Source organism: Electrophorus electricus, chromosome 1 (genome assembly GCF_041902795.1).
Source record: "Electrophorus electricus isolate QZ-2024a chromosome 1, ASM4190279v1, whole genome shotgun sequence".
NCBI lineage: Eukaryota > Metazoa > Chordata > Actinopteri > Gymnotiformes > Gymnotidae > Electrophorus > Electrophorus electricus.
This window is the reverse complement of record NC_137497.1, coordinates 40,987,006-41,007,312: the sequence shown is the minus strand read 5'-3', so window position 1 is coordinate 41,007,312 and position 20,307 is coordinate 40,987,006. Positions and strand designations below refer to the sequence as shown.

General features: G+C 38.3%; 2 long non-coding RNA genes across 3 annotated transcripts; both read left to right on the top strand.

The window, feature by feature from the left end:
• Positions 1 to 3,110: 3,110 nt before the first annotated feature.
• Positions 3,111 to 6,422, top strand: LOC145646634 (uncharacterized). Its single transcript, XR_014116216.1, has 3 exons — positions 3,111 to 4,512; positions 5,403 to 5,544; positions 6,046 to 6,422. It is a non-coding gene; the product is annotated as an uncharacterized LOC145646634 (long non-coding RNA).
• Positions 6,423 to 17,988: 11,566 nt separating this feature from the next.
• On the top strand, positions 17,989 to 20,215 carry LOC145646480 (uncharacterized). 2 transcript variants are annotated; one of them, XR_014116198.1, is made up of 4 exons: positions 17,989 to 18,081; positions 18,317 to 18,373; positions 19,121 to 19,263; positions 19,670 to 20,215. It is a non-coding gene; the product is annotated as an uncharacterized LOC145646480 (long non-coding RNA). The 2 variants fall into 2 exon arrangements; XR_014116193.1 differs by lacking the exon at positions 17,989 to 18,081 and having other exon boundaries at positions 18,204 to 18,373.
• The last annotated feature ends 92 nt before the right edge of the window (positions 20,216 to 20,307 follow it).

Genomic DNA, 20,307 nt, shown 5'->3' with positions numbered 1-20,307 from the left:
GACAGTGGCAGATGGGGCCAAATTACACTAGAATATTCTTGTAGTAATATTCCAGTAAGGTTTGAATAAATATGTGAAGGATAACAGTTTATAAAGGAAGGCTTTATTATTTATTAATTCATTTATTTATCAGAACATGCAGTCCTTTACATTCATTAACACTTTGGTGTAACTGAGCAGTTCAAAACTAAGTGTTGTGACTATAAAAAAACAACAACTTTTGTTGAATCTTTGAATAGTGCCATTCCATTGACACATGTTACTGTATTTGCGGAGTTTTTCTGGTGTTTTTAGAAGAAAACTCAAAAGGTTCCCATAATATTTGCAGAACACTGTCAATGTGATGGTCATGCTCGCATGCCGGAGTGTCCCCCATTTCCCTGGCTACCTAAAGCACTTCCTTGTTTTCCTACTATCGTCTATTTCTATGGTTTCCTGTCTCCTCCCCTTTAGCTCCAGCTGTTCCTCGTTTGTCCTTCGTTAGTGTTCCTATTTAAACCTTGTCCTCTCCTCTTGTGTTTGTTGGTCATTATCTTCTTATTCTGTGGCACTGACTCTCTGTGCTCTAGGCTAAGTCACCATGAATTTAAGCTTCATCCACTTTGAAACCAACCTCTGTAAAGCTGAAAGCCAAAGTCCATCCATCACAAAATATTTGCACTGATCTAGTGAAGCTCAATAAACTCTACACTCTGTCCTGTCTCCCAGCTTCACTCCTGAGCTGCTCATGTCGATGCTCGAAGGTGCGGGTGCCAAAATCCGTTACAGCCATCAAAGGAACCTGTGTGGTGGTGCCGTGCAGTACCACATCTCACACATATGCGACTTGGTACAAGTATCAGCGCTCTGGATACCCTCCAGTGTATTCTAAAGACACCAAAGATATAATAAATCAGTTTAGAGGAAGGACATCACTCCTGGGAAATGCTATGCAGGGAAACTGTAGCCTAAAGATTGACAATGTTCGCCAAGAGGATGGAGGAATAAGTTTGTATGTATGGATCAATCCTCACAGCATATATGGAGATTACACAGAGATAAAAGTCTGTGAGTACACAAGGAGAAACAATGTTCAAAACCTGCACGCAGACAAGTTTATTAAGTAAATTGAATAAGTAATTATGAAAATAATTATGACTTTGGCCCAGGTAATCATATTGACCACTGATTTTAACATTTGTATTTTTCATACAGCGGCACCTTCAGAGACTCGCATTTCTGTAGAAAGCACACAAGTGGAAGGAACGCTTTTCTCAGCCAAATGCACAGTCCGGCACTCCTGTCCAGTGTCTCCACCTCTGCTGGAATGGCTGGGCCTGTCTTCTGTTTCTAATGAGGTGACCACTACACAGGACTCGGGTGGCTTGTGGGTTTCTGTGGCACACGCTCAGTTCAATGCCAGCCGTCGAGACCATGGTAAAAGGCTCACATGCAGGAGAATGTCAGATGGAAACACTGCGACTGGTGATGCACTTAACATCTTATGTGAGTAAAGACTACGCTAATGATTTCCTCATTTTATATTATCTAAACATTTTGAAAAATGTAAATTAAAAATCAGGTTGGGTGGTAGAGGGATAGATGAGATTAAATTTAATTCATCCTTAAAAATAAAACCACATTAAAAATGCAACAAAGAATGTCAGAGCATTTCAAACCATCAAATGAACTGCTAAACTCTAATTGAGATAAACTCTGTATTGTATCCTTGCATAATCTAGTTTGTGGACTATATGAAATAAGGCTTTATGAATATATATAGTTTATATTAAATTCATTTCTGCAGATGCCCCAACAAATGTGAACATAAATACCAGTGGAACAACGCCTGTGGTTGAGGGTGGTAACATCTCATTAACATGTAGTAGTGACAGCAACCCTCCAGTGGCTAGCTATGAGTGGCGCATCATCCAAATGAATAGCACCATTAAGCACAAGACAAGAAGTTTATTGCTTCAAGAGGTCAGACGAGATATGAAAATCTCCTGCATTGCCCATAACTCCATCGGACTGGGTGAATCAGACCAACTGTCTCTGAATGTCCATTGTGAGTAGCTGGTGCATTTACTTTTTCAACATGCTTTGCTGCTATCACAGTTGACACCTGTTGAGCAAAGGCTGTCAAACAACAGTTCTTACAGGCCACATTATTACACTGATATATTCTTTAGATTATTTAACACAATAGATTCAATAAAATCTCAATATCAATTCCTTTATTTTGTACATCAGGTATGTTATGGGGAAGAAATCCCTAAATTGATGTGCGTCTGTTCTGAATTGTAGTCTGACACCTCAGGCTCAGGGAATTATTAGTCTATTTTACGTACTTTGGAATGACTCATGGTAAGAGATGATTGGATACATGGACCTGCTCAATCTACTCTCATATACTGTGTTAGAATTACTGCACATGTTTTAATCATGGGAGGGTTGATTTATATCTTCGAGAGATAAGATGTGCATGTCCATAATCCATCAAGCATTCATACAAGAGTCACTCTTGGTCAAGTGAACTGTTTGTTGACCGTGGTCTTTGTTAACCTCTCTCCAGAGACTCTCTGTGACTGTACTGTCACTATTGTGTCATACCAGAAGCTTCAGTACTTCCTGCCCCTTTAACTCTTTGTTAGTGGACTGGGTGTTACAATATATTCATACAGTCTTATAGTAACAGAGTTTGTTATTTAATTGTGCTGCTATAGACATTTACATTTATAGCATTTAGCTGACTGAGTACAACCTGAGCAATTGAGGGTTAAGGGTTTTGCTCAGGGACCCAACAGTGGCAACTTGGCAGTCATGGGGCTTGAAACAGCAACCTTCCAATTATAAGTCAAGTACCTTAATCACTGGCTGTATGCACTCAATGCACGTCTAAACAGATCTGAAAATGAATGCCCCAGAAACAGAATCTATATGTGAGGGACATTTCGCTTTGAGATGACAAGGGAAACATGAAAGTCTCTTGCAAGTATTTTGCTGTGGCCCCATGATTCTTTGTCCTTCTAGAGCCAGACTGTGGCTGTAATAACACCAGTGTGTCATGCAAACCTTCACTGCCTCTTGCCCCTTTAAACGTGGGATATTGGGTTAGGTGCCACAGCAGTAAGATTTTGTGATTGTGTTGCTGATGACTTTGTCTCCGTGTCTCAGTCCCTCCCACCATCCTGCCAGACTCAGCCTGCTGGGAGAGGGAAGGATCTCTGCACTGCATGTGCTGGGTGGAGGCGGAGCCAAACGCCAGCATCTCCTGGACTGTTGATGGAAGAAGTGCTCTCCTTCCTCACTTCAACATGACAAATAACTATACGGGAAGGACCACAGTGTCAGTGATGACAGGGCCACCGGGCCACTTTGTAACTTGTGAGGCAGCAAACTACTTTGGCAATGACACTTACCAGATGTCTGGCTTTCCACAGCTGGCACAAGGTACTGGATACTTCTCACTTGTGTGTAGGGGAAACCGCAGAAGGACATTGCTGCTTGTTCTTAAGTCATTTCCTCCATTCTTTCCAGCCACTGTTGGATTGACCTATTTCATTCTGGTGGCCATAGTTTTAATTGTGGTTGGAATTGTTGTGGTAGGTGTCCACAGAAGAATGAAAAAGAAGTAGTTTTACATGATTTATTTATTCAGCCACAATGTAAGGGTCGGTGCCATGCCGAGGCCCCCTCTGGCCACCAGAGGGAGGTCTCGAGTCAGGTACACCACTAATCAGGCATAATGCCCAACAGCTGGGCTAGGCCTATATAAGCCCAGTGACTCAGTCACCAAAGTTCTGAGCAAAGTGCCTAGCTGGTAACTTTGGGTATTGAGGTCTGTGAGCCCTTGTGCTATACCTCACTTCTGTGCTGTGAGGGTGTACCTGCTTTTACATGTTCCCTCCCCTCTCCAGTTTTCCCCCTCAAATCTGTCTCTCTCCTAAGACTCCCCTTCGCCATTACCGTTCCTCCCTGTTTTCTGGTATCGATTCTGCCCTCCTTCCCGTGGCATCCTTGGTTCTCCCTTTTTCCACGCTCGGCCTGGTGTTTAGTTTTGTTTTCCTTCTAGATTTGTCATCTTCCATTCCTTTGAAGAGCGATTATACGTGCAGGTGGTTTTTTGGCCACCGCAGTCTAGCAGGTGTGCGTTCACCTCGCAACACAACAGCCGGGGTTCGACTCCCCCCTTTGGTTGTTTACTTTACTTTTCCACATGGGCCTACCATTAGAGCATGATTGCTCTCCCAGTAGGCTGCCTACTTGCTGGGTTCGAACCGACCTTACATACAATTACGTTTATCTGGTATCTTAGCACTGAGCTAAACTTAAAACCCAGCAGCACCTTCAATAGAGTAGTAGATTTAAAAAGGGAGGAACAGACCTTTTTCATTAAGCTTAAAAGTTCTCTTATGCATTACAGTTTTCTCTCACATATTTACAGGACTCTTCAATCTGCTTTCATTTCAGACATGAACACTCGAGAGGAGCTAAAAATACAAGAGGTTCCGAGAACACAAGCCAGTGTAGGTGAGTCCAAAAGTTCCTCACCAATCATTTTAATGATTGTAGAATGAAAATTAAACATTCTGATGCACATGCGTTTGAACAATGGGGAAGGAAAAAACATGCACTTCAGTCAGGCAAAAAATGTTTTATTATCATGAAATAAACAAAGCGTGAACACAGACTTTATGGCTATATTTTATTCCTTGAATAATTTGGATATCTGTTGAGTTCAGAAACACACTACTTATTTGAATGCAAATGTCCAGAGGTTTAGGGTCATGTGTATGGGTGGTCTGGGATGGGTGTTGTCCACCTAGGGGAATCACCCCATACAAGGAAAACTAAGCTTTTTTTTTTTAGTGTTCATAGTTTTCTGTAATTTTGACATCAATTATCATCAATGGTCATCGATGGTCATCAAATGCTCTGCTTTCCTATTAGCCATTTTGAAGGTGTGAGTGTGCTACGTCAGTGTTTCCCCTTTACAATATTGCCAAATCATGACATTTCTTCACATATGCTGTACAGACAGTTGAAGGGGGGCCCTTTACAATAAGGAAAACAGTTCCCTGGGGTCTTAGTGAAATGTCTGATATTTTTTGGACCAAATACTACCAGGATCATCCAGCACAACATGCTTCTCTGTCTGTCCAAACAACCCTGTTCATAACTATTTGTTTGAGTGCCTGTTCCTTTAAATGATAATGAGCCACCACTCAACTACAGAATGATTAACATTTTCATTTAATCTAGGATTGTTTTTCAAATTAAAAATACAAGTAAGTGCTTCATCCAGATGCATTATGTTTTAACATTTTTCATCTGTGTAAATTTAAATGAGCTTTATAGTATGTGTTCTGTCATGGATTTGTTTTTAAAGACACTTCTAAGGAACTGCTTTGTTTGTTTAGACAGAACATAGAGTCAAATGGAACCCAGACCAAGGTCCGGCAGAAGACCTATGAATGGCACAAGGATGACAACATCTATGCAAATGATGTATCGGGTGGGCATATTTGGAGTACCGCCATGGTGACTTCACAGGCTCCCGAGGTAGCAACAGCACACTGCCCCCTAAAGACAAAGTAATGCCTCTACAGTTAGTAATGTAGTTGTTTCTCAGTCCCAGTGCTGGACCATGGGCCATGCTCTTTTCGCTCCAACTGATTTCTAAACTCTTCTTCTAATTATTAGGCCTTTCATAGTCTGAATCTTCATAAAGTCTATCTAGTGTGTATTAAGAACAGACCTATTTTACATATTAGTACTGGTAGGATGCCAGTCCAAAATGGAGGAGTGAGATTAGAACCTAGAAATAATAGTTTACAGTGATCACCAATCATACCTAAAGAGTCTTGTGAATATTTCATAACAGCTGTTCAGTTTATTTATTAATGTGGGCTATTTCTGGGCACCTCAGAGCAAAAAAAAAAAAACAACAAATGGGGGAAAAAAGGAAAGTTGAATGTATTCGTAATGATGCAGGTTTTGTGTTGATATACTGATGGTGTAAGTCATGGTGGTTTTTTTTTTGTTTTTTGTTTTTTTTGGTAGGATGAGATGGCAAGTATCTACCTGAATGAATGATACTCTTGATGGTCTCGCATGTCCATTGCTAAGCTTCAGTATGCTTCACACCAAAATATTCTGCATTCACTGATGTCTGGGATTTTAATATTCCATGTCAGAGCTGAGTATCTGCACATTCTGCAATCTGCAAACATAAAGTTAACATTCTCTCAAATAAAAAAAAAATCTTGATTTTGTGCATATTTATATTTCTACATAAATCAAAATGTAAAATAAATAAAATATATATTCAGCGCAGCGCAAAAAGAAGAAAAAAACAACTGAAGTTGTCCATCTGTGTCTTTCTGTGATCCACCTTGCAATCTGTCACAAGGTCTGTCAAAATAAGATGTAGGAATAAATGCCTTAGCATTGTAACAATAAGCCTCTTGGTACCGTCATTCCTTTAAATGAAGGGAAGTCACCCTAAACTTGTCAACAATCCAATCTGCAAATTCTGCTTGTCCTAAATAAGTCACAATGAGGCCCATTTTTATACAGCGTGAGCCCTAATAATCCCCTCTTGTGCCAGTCACTGTTCATACTTATACTCTACTATGTTAGGTCTGAGATGCTCTGTTCTTCCACACTGTCATGATCAGTGATCATGATTTATTGCACCTTCTAGGCCTAGTGACTAGGCGATCCTACTGCATATCACCTCTTCAGTATACTGAGTTCCATCTGACTGGTGCCATAGTAGAGCAGTGCTTTCTTAAAGCGTCTGCTGAAATGCCTTCGGCCACCAGAGGGCCATACAGCGTCCTACTGCTACAGTGCAATAGGTGGCAGGAAAACTGACAATTCCCATTCCACAACAGTATAATATCTTAACTCTGATCCATCTTTGTGCATTTGGATTTCTATCTATGGAACCTGTATTTCCTATTAACTTCAGAAATGATTCTTTTTTTTATTTTGGAGTCTGAGTTTTGAGCTCTAACTCTGGCTGATCTCATATACATTTCAGTTTATCTTTACTGTAGCAAAGTAGGGACTGATGCCAAATGTTCTCACTGAAATCTGTCTTTACTCAGTCATAAGATTTCCTCCATTGGCTTTGTTCAAACCAACTTGACTGATGCTAAACAACAGAACAACAAAAAACATCAAATGTGTCTTTGACAATGGTATAACAAGGTTTCCAAACTGTCAATTGCACTTGGTTTTAAACAATTTTATTGACTACATGTTACATTCACCTTGATAAGAACAAAAATATTCACTCACCTAAGTAAGCTTAAAGCCAATATCTGGTCTTCAATCTTCCAAAGTTCACACATGTTACTCCACTGCTGCGCTCCCTTCATTGGCTCCCTGTAGCTGCACGTATCAGATTCAAAACCTTGATGTTTGCCTACAAAGCCAAAAATGGGCCAGCCCCCTCATACACAAGGTCAATGGTCAAAGCCCGATCCGAACCTCGAGTACTTCGAACCTCAAGTACGGCTAGGCTTGAAATACCTTGCTTCAGGTCTCATGGACGACAAGCATTGAGACTATTTTCTGTCCTGGCTCCAAGATGGTGGAATGAACTCCCGCTTGCTGTCTGGACAGCAGAATCCCTTGCAGTCTTCAAACGCAGACTGAAGACCCATCTATTTGCAGAATATTTAAAGGACAACTGAAACTGCTCCCTTATTGACTGACTAATTTAGTAATTATTGTAGGGCACTGTTTATGTATTTTAACAAACTCTAGCACTTATTGTTTATAGCACTTATCATTGTTTAAGATAGACCTTATCTATTTTGCACTTCTAGGTATCAGCATTCATCCCTGTATTCTACAGTATTCTAGTTCATTGGTATGTTTAATTCTAATAATAATAATTAATAATGTACTTGGATATATTCTATGAGTAAATGACAAAGCACTTTTGTAAGTCGCTCTGGATAAGAGCGTCTGCTAAATGCTATAAATGTAAAACATCTCACAGACTTTGAACTTCAAAATTTGAAAAAAAAAAATTGCATCCTTTAACTCTTAAAAAAAAATTATAGTTTTTTTTATTTTATTTAAAGGTGTGTGTGGGGGGGGGGGGGGGGGGGGAGTTACAATATTGCCAAATCAGTATTACAACATGAATTGTTCTATTGTAATCCATAACCCGACAATCACAGACCCAGAGGGTCATTGTTTGTTATTAATAATACAACAATCAAAAACTTTTTTTTTTTTTACCAGTATTTATGGCCCTAATAAAGATGAATCAGCTTTTTTTTTCATGATTTCTGTTCACAACTAATGAACTGTTCTGGATTGTAATACAGTTTGGGACTCTAATAGTGACAATCTAATATTCCTCCCTCTATCAAAATATGACATTTAATTGAAGTTATAAAACCATGTGTCAAGATCACAAAACTCACTGACAAAATTTTTTTTCCCCTCACAGGTAACTATTGCTGTAGCTGATGTTTGTAAAATGTAAATGTACCCAATTATCATTTCAGTACATTCTGGCAAACCATATTCGAGACCTTTTCTAGGATATTTCATAAGGCAGTAGAGCCATCATCTCTCATTGCATTGTTTGGTGTGGCTCCAACAGGCACCCATCTTTGTAAGGGGGAACTGTTATGCTCACCTTCTGCTCTCTCTTTGCCAGGGGTATGATCTTGTTTAAAGTCTAAGTACCAAATGGACCTCCCTGAAGATTTCACATTATCTTAGCTACTGCAAAAATGTATATGTGAATTAAAATGAAAATATGTTCACTTTAAAAATGACAAATTCAAGTAAATTTTGACGGAAAAACCCGATGTTGCACTGGAAATTCCAGAACGTTTCCGAGTGAAGTCATTGGTGGACATCAGGGAAAAAAGCCGCGCACAAACACTATTATGACTGACTTGGACTGCGAATTTTCCAGTGCTGGTTCTTCAGATTCCGAAGACATTTTTTTAATTCGATGAAGATCATGAATCTGCAGTGACAATGTGGTGGACTGAATATCATCAATAGTGAAATTCAACCATTTATATTTTAGCTAGAGATGGAAGAAGATACTCCAGAGAGCAATGAACAACCTAACCCAGTAGAGAGAACTGGGAATTCCAACTGGTAAAAACCTTTATATTGGCCATTATTCTGAAAACTGATTCTAAAAGTAAAAACTATTACTAAATGTAATCTTGTCTATTAACAATCGCCAACTTCCCGACTCACCAGATAGAGATGGGGGGTGGGGGGTTGTGTCTGGTAAGAGACTTGTGTGGTGTTGGGCTTGTTTGCTTTCAACTAACTGAGAAATCTGTGTATGACCTTGTATTCTGTCCCTGATTTTAGAGTTAATGTTATGCCTCTAATAGTTGGCTGCCTTGTATATACAGTTTTAGCCTGCTCTGTTTGTTTGTTTTGTTGGCCTTGGTCCCTTCTGATGTTGTAACACTAGTTCCCTGTATAGTTGTATGTTATTCCAACACTTTGTAATACATTTGCTCTGCACCGTATTCACTTTGTCTGTTTTGTTTGTCATATCACGCACCAGTCGCTCGGACAATCCTGCCTAGACTGAGATGTAACAGCCTTGAAATGCATGCATTATCATTGCCTTCTCTTTTGCATGGCTGACTTCAGTGAATGTCTAGTGCTAACTCCATACATTGACAAAAAAACAAAATAAAAAAACATAACCCTGAAATAAACTGACGAAATGTTAACCACACAAGTGTTTGGGTGTTTGGAAAGATGCTGGTTAATTATGGGTAATGTAGCTAATTAACTAAATAATGAACATTAGAAATTCATTAGAAAATTAGCTATTAATGACAATAGCTAGCTGTCTAAGCGCAAACATTCAGTTATTGTTATTGCTGTAAAAGCGATCTGTGTTGCATTCAAATTCATAAGATACTCTATAAATCTCCGTAATACAACTACATGCAGTAGTTTTAGCCTAGTATGGTACCAAGCTTCGAAAGTCTGTTAGTTAGCTAATATAATCTAAAATAGGCAAAGTAATTGAGTATGAGAAAGGTGCTATATAAATGTAAATAATAATAATAATAATAATAATAATAATAATAATAATAATAATAATAATAATAATTGCACTTACCCTGTTTACTTCCATTCACAAAGAGTCTCATGAACACCTCTCTTTAACAAGTTTCTTTAAATTCCCATATTGTTAGAAAAGCAGCAGCTCAAGTTATCGTGTGAGCGTGGCTTTCCACATCCCACAGTTGTGGTAAAGAACTACTGCTAACGAAGTAAGCGAATGATCCTTTCCAATGTGCCCTTTTAACTTGGACAAACTTTGTCCATTTTTAAAATATTTTTGGATCTTTGGACTATTAGTGCACGGGATTCCCACTATACATTGAATTTTTGCAGCCAAAGACAACACAGCCTTTTGTCATTTTGTATCACCTATAATTGAACTCGAGTTTCTTGAGTTGCTGTCCACCATCACACGGATGACATTTATGACAGAATCTGAAAAACAACATTTTTTAGGCCGTATTCCTTGAATTTGTAAAAAAAAAAAAAAAAAAAAAAAAAGTTTTCTAACTATCGATAATCACAAGTTAGATACTCAGCTTTCGCTGCAGTTATGTGTTATACACTTTCATATCAGCTGGTGTTTAGCCATTAAATGGAAAGATTCTACTCCACCCAGATACAGCCACTGTGTCAGGGACGTCATCTGCCATTTCAAATTGGAGATCAGATACACCGTCAGAGGGTCTTCCAGGAAGTTTAATTTATATTTCTTTTATTCTATACAATATCGTTTGTTTTGTGTATGGTACTTTGGTGTTGGTTACTGGTAGTAGGAATTGGCTCCCATTTTTGTTGGGTGAGGGTTTTTGCTTCTGTTTATGTGTAGGTAGTGAGGGTAGTCGTTTGTATGTTTCTTTTTTGTTAGGATTATATAGTGTGTGTTTATTTTTTTCATTCGTGTGGGTCTCGTTTGTTGTTTTGGTCTGGGTCACTTCCGAACCAGTTACAGCAGTTTGTTTACTTGTTTCTAAATATTAACCTCTGTACTACACACTAGTACACCAAAGAAGAGACTACCATTTGTGCTTCCGTTTCTTTTTGTTATTCTTTACCAGGGGCATTCTCCATTCCGTTAGGCGTTTATCGTTGCTTTTCCCTGGTACGGCCTCCAAGCCTAGACGGAGGTTCATAACAGTTGGCAGCTCCTCCAATATGCGCATTGTAACGGCCAGTAATTTGCGTACCGTCTCCTTAAGTTACGTTTACGTAAAAGGCGTGTGCATGTAGCCCACGCAGAGGAGTTTTTGGTTGGTACTATACATGACGGGCATTACTGGACCCAGCTCTTCTTTTGTCATTATTTACTTCTTTAGTAACGCGTTATGATCTTTGGACGTTTCCACAACTCATGTATGAGCTGTTTACAAAACTCCAAGAGCGAGCCTAGGTGGCGTGGCGAATAAACCAGCAAGATTACTACAAAACTGAGTGAGTGTGGCTCACGTCTACACCGCATGTTTCACAGGCTTCTCTATACCGGTCCCAAAGCTCTGCTCATCTGGGGTGGAGTGTAACTTAAATAGCACTAACTCCAAGAGTTACAGTATCCCTCGTGCTCCAGCCCCATCGTATCCCTTGTTTTGATCAGTGTGTTGCTATTTTCAGAAGAGAAAGTTGCTGTTCGTTCTGAATTGCCATTGAGTGGCGTTTCCTTTATACTTGGGAACGGCATAGCTTGTGGTATCGCGTTCCCTGTACCCGAAGTGGTGGAAACCCCTGTTGACTCGGAGCCTGACTTGTGTGCTGACCCGTGCTCAGACATGCACGTTAGGTGATGTTCAGACACTTTCGCGTGTAATCCTTCTGATGATTTGGCTGTTTCTGAGTCTGTTCGTGTACCTGATCCGATCATTTCGCCTAACCTGATGCCATTAAGTCCAAGATTAGCATAAAACAAAACCCTTTACCATCACCACCTTGAACGCAAGCCATTAGCGCCCTCAGCCCAAAAAAGGATCTGCTTTCAAAATCCATAAAAACATTTACCCACTCAATGATACCACACCTACTCCACACAAGGAATAGGATTTAGACATTTCAAAGAACATAGATATTCCTCGGTGGACTCAGACTTTCACTAATATTTTCTGGCACATAATGCAGACATACAGATGATACCATACAGATGATGAAACAAACAGTATGATGTTATTCACAGAACACATCACAGAATATAAGATGTTTAAAATGAAATATTTTCATGTGTTCTGGATATGTGCAGTAGTCAAACTTTACTGGAGTGAGGTAGTTATATATATATTTCAGTCCAAGGAATTCTATATCATCATCTCATGATATAATCTAAGATCAAAATTAGTATATAAGATCAAAAACATTTTTTCTTAATGATAAATATTTCTAGATCACTAATTCACCAAGCAAAATTGCTTGTAAATAATGTGTTGAAAGGAAATTTGGTGACATTTTGATATTTTTGTGGAAAAGATTATTTCAGAGGTGTTTTAGCCGAGTAGGCTTTATACATCGCAATGCCCAGATAAAAGGGCAGTGATAAATTAAGTGGTGTGGATATATATGCCTGCAAAACCACAAACACCAGTACCTTTAAATGCAAAGAGGAGAACTGATCTATTTCCTGTGTAACACTGCCATTGTCTTGAAGTTTGTATTAAGAACTACTTGCTATATGCACTGTGCATATAACTGCAGAATGACAGAAAGTGGCAACAGTATGGCAATCAAGTGTCAGTGGTAAAGTGTGAAGATAACAGATGCTAATGGAGTTCAATTCAAGGAAACAGGAAGCGAGAACTATGAGAGAGTGTGTTCAAATCAGGATGTCAAAAATATCTTTGGTTGTGTGTTTATATAAAGAAAATGATTAAAGGACAGTTCTTTACTTGCCAGTGAGTGTGATGTCTACAGCAGAGGAAGGTAAGAAACCATAATAATAATAATAATAATAATTCATTTCATACACTAAAATACATCTTAAATGCTTTACAGAAGTTATGCAGTTGTGCAAAGCCATGGAATTACCAAAAATATAATAAAAATGAATCTATCAATATATCTAACAATGAAGTAATTTTAAAACATTACATATATAAACCAGACATAAACTGATTTCACAAGCTGTACTGAACCCTGTTTGAAATGGAGTCCAGAAGACTGTTAATAGGAGAAAATAAACTGAAATATTGGGTTAAGTTCATAAACATTTACAGCCAGAGGTTTTGAAAAAGTTGGTGAAAGTTTATATAATTAGCTAATCGATAATTTTAACAAAGCATTTCTGAAGAATATGTAAACAGTTTATATTACTGTAGAAAGCATATATAATATTACAGTATGAGAAGTATGTATAAATGAATACACAATATCGGTTAAGTAAATGTTTTAACAAGAGGAATTTATCTCTTACCATAACACTAATATTTTCTATTTTCTCTGATATTAAGTAAATGTGCCCTTCCTAGCATAGTTTCTCATCAATGAATATACCAAGAAATTTAGTATAGTGGACCTGCATTGTGTTAATGTAGGATTAGACATACGGACTGGTGGAAGTATATCGATGCCGTTTCAATTTTAGTACTCAAAATCATTTATGAACTCTTTAATATTGAGAGATAATTTAACAGCTTCAAACCACAGATCAATAAGGGATCATTTGATTTTTCCTATGTAATTTTATTAAGAACATCAGTTAAGTCTTTTAAATATATAACTATTTAAAATTGGAACTCTATACATACACTATGACATTTTTACTAAATAAAATATGATTATGCTTATTGATCACAACACCTATACTAGATTGTGTCACTGTCACTTCCATAGAAAGAACAAGAATTGTTGGTGTACAGCCATTTGCAGCTCTCCAGAGACGCTCTATAGGGTTGATGTTTGGACACTGACTGGGCCGCTCCAGGGATTTCACAGCTTTCCTGAAGCCACTCCTGGGTTTTCTGGGTGGAATGTTTTCAGTTGATGTCTTTTCCAAAATATAAACCTTCGCCCCAGCCTGAGATCTTGAGCATTTTGCAAAAGGTTTTCACCTTGGATCACTCTATATTTTCTGCATCCGACTTCCCCTCCGGCCTAACTCATCTTTGCGTTTTTATAAACTCCAAGCAGCCTCTTATGTGCTTTTTAGTGAGGAGTGGCTTCTGCCTGGTCACTGCCATAAAAGTCCTAATTAGTGGAGTTCTGCACTGATAGTTGTCCTTCTGTAAGGAACCCTAGATCTCATTTATATTGATAATTCATTATTTGTCTGATGATGGCAATTTATCCCAAATAACTCATTTATTGCTGGGTTGTCAAATCGCCAAAGAATATTGCTTGTTACATGTGAGTATGATTGAGCCTACCAAGCTCTTGGGCACTGCAGAAATGTTCCTGTATCCTTCCCCAGATCTGTGCTTGTGTGTCACTTTCATGTGTGTCGTTGCTTTGTCATTGTTGAGTATTGTGTGTAGATTGATGAGATGAAAGTGAGTTAAATCCATTTGAAGATGAATCTGGAACAAGAAAAAATGAATAACTTGGAAGGGTCTGAAAGCTTTTTGCATACACTGTATATAAATGCTTTCAAAAGCACAAGTCAAAATAAGAGGATAAAATGTCTAACTTGTGTGATGCTTCATAAGTAAAATAGTTCTGGCCTTAGACATTATCAGTATGTCATTTACATGTCAACTCATAATTGCAAAAAAATAAATAAACTGCCAGATTATTCAATTCAGATTGCTTAGTACTGTTTTAGTGGTTGCTTCATTACAGAATGAAAGCAAGCACACCATGTCACTGAGATGCAAACTGAATTGGGTTGAAAATGGCTTTGGGAGAAAATCACCAGCAGCAAGTGCACTTCTACCATGTTTGTTTTCCATCTCTTTTCTAGGTTACAGTGCGCAGTAATGGACAGAGTGCTTAAACTCTTTCTAACAGGTAAAGATCAACAGACCATGATTTTACCTGTCTGTGAACGTGATGATGAGCGTCCCATGGGAGACAGGTGGAAAACTTACTCAGGGTGGTCCAATTATGACTATTCTTTTCAAAATAGTCCTGGAGTACCTACAGTAATAGATGTTTTTCCTAATGATTGGTTTGAGAGTGGCAGATGGGGCCAAATTACAGTAGAATATTCTTGTAGTAATATTCCAGTAAGGTTTGAATAAATATGTGAAGGATGACAGTTTATAAAGGAAGGCTTTATTATTTATTAATATATTTATTTATCAGAACATGCAGTCCTTTACATTCATTATCACTTTGGTGTAACTGAGCAGTTCAAAACTAAGTGTTGTGACTATAAAAAAACAACAACTTTTGTTGAATCTTTGAATAGTGCCATTCCATTGACACGTTACTGTATTTGCGGAGTTTTTCTGGTGTTTTTAGAAGAAAACTCAAAAGGTTCCCATAATATTTGCAGAACACTATGTCAAGGTGATGGTCATGCTCGCATGTCGGAGTGTCCCCCGTTTCCCTGGCTACCTAAAGCACTTCCTTGTTTTCCTACTATCGTCTGTTACTATGGTGTCCTGTCTCCTCCCCTTTAGCTCCAGCTGTTCCTCGTTTGTCCTTCGTTAGTGTTCCTATTTAAACCTTGTTGGTCATTATCTAATTATTCTGTGGCACTGATTCTCTGTGCTCTATGCTAAGTCATCATGAATTTAAGCTTCATCCACTTTGAAACCAACCTCTGTAAAGCTGAAAGCCAAAGACCATCCATCACAAAAGATCTGCACTGATCTAGTGAAGCTGAATAAACTCTACACTCTGTCCTGTCTCCCAGCTTCACTCCTGAGCTGCTCATGTCGATGCTCGAAGGTGCAGGTGCCAAAATCCGTTACAGCCATCAATGGAACCTGTGTGGTGGTGCCGTGCAATACCACATCTCACACATATGCGACTTGGTACAAGTATCAGCACTCTGGATACCCTCCAATGTATTCTAATGACACCAAAGATATAATAAATCAGTTTAGAGGAAGGACATCACTCCTGGGAAATGCTACGCAGGGAAACTGTAGCCTAAAGATTGACAATGTTCGCCAAGAGGATGGAGGAATAAGTGTGTATGTATGGATCAATCCTCACAACATATATGGAGATTACACAGAGATAAAAGTCTGTGAGTACACAAAGAGAAACAATGTTCAAAACCTATTAAGTAAATTTAATAAATAATTATGAAAATAATTATGACTTTGGCCCAGGTAATCATATTGACCACTGATTTTAACATTTGTATTTTTCATACAGTGGCACCTTCAAAGACTCGCATTTCTGTAGAAAGCACACAAGTGGAAGGAACGCTTTTCTCAGCCAAATGCACAGTCCGGCACTCCTTCTGTTTCTAATGAGGTGACCACTACACAGGACTTGGGTGGCTTGTGGGTTTCTGTGGCACACGCTCAGTTCAATGCCAGCCGTCGAGACCATGGTAAAAGGCTCACATGCAGGAGAATGTCAGATGGAAACACTGCGACTGGTGATGCACTTAACATCTTATGTGAGTAAAGACTACGCTAATGTTTTCCTCATTTTATATTATCTAAACGTTTTGAAAAATGTAAATTAAATATCAGGTTGGGTGGTAGGGGGATAGATGAGAATAAATTTAATTCATCGTTAAAAATAAAACCACATTAAAAATGCAACAAAGAATGCCAGAGCATTTCAAACCATCAAATGAACTGCTAAACTCTAATTGAGATAAACTCTGTATTGTATCCTTGCATAATCTAGTTTGTGGACTATATGAAATAAGGCTTTATGAATATATATAGTTTATATTAAATTCATTTCTGCAGATGCCCCAACAAATGTGAACATGCATACCAGTGGAACAAAGCCTGTGGTTGAGGGTGGTAACATCTCATTAACATGTAGTAGTGACAGCAACCCTCCAGTGGCTAGCTATGAGTGGCGCATCATCCAAATGAATAGCACCATTAAGCACAAGACAAGAAGTTTATTGCTTCAAGATGTCAGACGAGATATGAAAATCTCCTGCATTGCCCATAACTCCATCGGACTGGGTGAATCAGACCAACTGTCTCTGAATGTCCATTGTGAGTAGCTGGTGCATTTACCTGTTGAGCAAAGGCTGTCAAACAACAGTTCTTACAGGCCACATTATTACACTGATATATTCTTTAGATTATTTAACACAATAGATTCAATAAAATCTCAATATCAATTCCTTTATTTTGTACATCAGGTATGTTATGGGGAAGAAATCCCTAAATTGATGTGTGTCTGTTCTGAATTGTAGTCTGACACCTCAGCCTCAGGGAATTATTACTCTATTTTACGTACTTTGGAATGACTCATGGTAAGAGATGATTATACACATGGACCTGCTCAATCTACTCTCATATACTGTGTTAGAATTACTGCACATGTTTTAATCATGGGAGGGTTGATTTATATCTTCGAGAGATAAGATGTGCATGTCCATAATCAATCAAGCATTCATAAAAAAGTCACTCTTGGTCAAGTGAACTGTTTGTTGACCGTGGTCTTTGTTAAGATTTTGCGATTGTGTTGCTGATGACTTTGTCTCCGTGTCTCAGTCCCTCCCACCATCCTGCCAGACTCAGCCTGCTGGGAGAGGGAAGGATCTCTGCACTGCATGTGCTGGGTGGAGGCGGAGCCAAACGCCAGCATCTCCTGGACTGTTGATGGAAGAAGTGCTCTCCTTCCTCACTTCAACATGACAAATAACTGTACGGGAAGGACCACAGTGTCAGTGATGACAGGGCCACCGGGCCACTTTGTAACTTGTGAGGCAGCAAACTACTTGGGCAATGACACTTACCAGATGTCTGGCTTTCCACATCTGGCACAAGGTACTGGATACTTCTCACTTGTGTGTAGGGGAAACCGCAGAAGGACATTGCTGCTTGTTCTTAAGTCATTTCCTCCATTCTTTCCAGGCACTGTTGGATTTTACTATTTCATTCTGGCGGCCATAGTTTTCATCTTCCTTGGAATTGTTATAGTTGTCCACAGAAGACTGAAAAAGAGGTAGTTTTGTATGATTCATTTATACAGTCACAATTACATTTATCTGGTGTCTTAGTACTGGGATAAATTTAAAACCAGCAGCATCCCTTAATGGAACAGTAGATATAAGGAGAAAGGAACAATAAACCTTTTAAGGTCTATTGTTACCTTTTTTCTTTTTTAATAGACCAGATTTCTGTCTCACATATTTATAGTCTGTTTGCTCTTCAATCTGTACATACTGATTTAATTTCAGACATGAAAACTCAGGAGGAGCTAAAAATACAAGTTCAGAGAACCCAACCCAGTGTAGGTAAGTCCAAAAGCTCCTCTGCAGTCATGTTTGTAATCATTTTAATATGGAAATGACTCATTCTGGGTTGAACTGTAGCAAAGGAAAATATGCACTTCAGTCACACAAAAGTCTTATTACCTAGAAATAGTGTGGACACAATCTTTATGGCCATATTTTTTTCCTTGTATAATCTGAATATTTGTTGAATTCAGAAACAATACAAAAACACCCAGAGGAATCTGCCCCTTCAAGGAAAACTTTTCTGAACGTTCATAGTTTTCTGTCATTTTGATCATGAAAAAATCTACAAATATGAATTTAGACACTCTAAATAATGTGAAAAACAATCGAATTCATCAGATTATAAACAAATCTTATTTAAACAGTTAAATTAATTGTCTCTTGATTAATCTGCTGAATGTATTCAGATGCTTCACTACTGCTCCATCGTCTACTACTAGGCCTCAGTCCTCCACTGGCCTGCCCACTTTAGACTCTAATTCCAGTTAGACTGTACACAAAAAATAAATTAATCTTTTTACTTTTCAAATTAATTCAACTAGAGAATATTAACATTTTCATTTAACCTCGATTTGATTTGCAAATGAATAACGTAAGAAGTAATTGCTTCATGCAAATGTTTTGTTCTAACATTTTTCAACTGTATATGTACAATAACAGTACATATATTTTAAGTTATTACAATACTTAATTTTAATATGTTGTAGATGTTTTTTTCTAAGGAACACTGTTTTGTTTATTTAGGCAGAACATCGTCAAGTGGAACCCAGACCAATACCCAACAGATGATGAGCAATAATTTGTACAACTTTGATATTATCTATGCAAATACTGCATGTGGTGGGAATATTTACAATAACTCCATGGTGACTTCACAGGCTCCTGAGGTAGCAACAGCACACTGCCCAATAAAGACAATGCAATGTTATTACAGTTAGTAATGTAGTGGTTTCTCAGTTCCAGTGCTGGGCCATCTGCCATGTTCTCTCTGCTCCAACTGATTTCTAAACTCATCATCTAATTATTAGGCCTTTCATAGTCTGAATCAGGTGGGCTGGGGCAGAGAAAATACACACATTCAGAGCAGGGTGCCCCCCATATCTGGAACTGATGAACTCTAGTAATGAAGAAATTAGTGTTCCTCACATTCAACCCTGGAGAGTAAAAGCACTGTGTAGTTTACAGTTGACCCTTATCAGATGCATCTATTAATTTTAAGTTTACTATTAAGTTTATCTTGTATGTATTAAGAACAGAGTCATGATGTTTTTTGTTTGATTGTTTGTTTCTTAGGATGACATGTCCAATATCTACCTGAACGAATGATACTCTGCAAATATCTTGATGGCCTCAGCTGTCCATTTCTTCAGTACTCTTCAACCCAAAATGTTCAGAAATAGAATTGAGGTTTTTTGACTCTGGCAATTTTGAGCTCTAACTCTGCCTGATCTTACATCAATTTCTGTTGAACTTTACTGTTGCAAGGTTAGGATGGATGGCAAACTTCTGGTCTTTTTTCTCTTTCTGTATCTCCCTTGGAGAAGGTTGTTGGAAAGATGAGTGCAACACAGAGGGATGTTAGCCAGCTATCAGAACTGCAGAAAGGTGTAAGATACTTGAAGCTACCTGAGAGGTATAACAAGCTGTCCATAAATAAGGCCTTGGAGACTGCCAAGCAAATATTACCAGCTCTGGCTGCCCACCTGAAGAGGTAGAGAAAAGTAAAAGCCAGGAGAATAAACAGCTTCTCCCACAAGCCAAGTGTACTCTCTGTGGCAGGCTAAGAGCCTAAGAACAGACCCACCAAAGCTGGAAATTGAACAATATTGGAAAAGCGTGTGTGTGTATGTATGTGTATATATATATATATATATATATATATATATATATATATATATATATATATAAAAATTTCCCAATACACCCCTGTT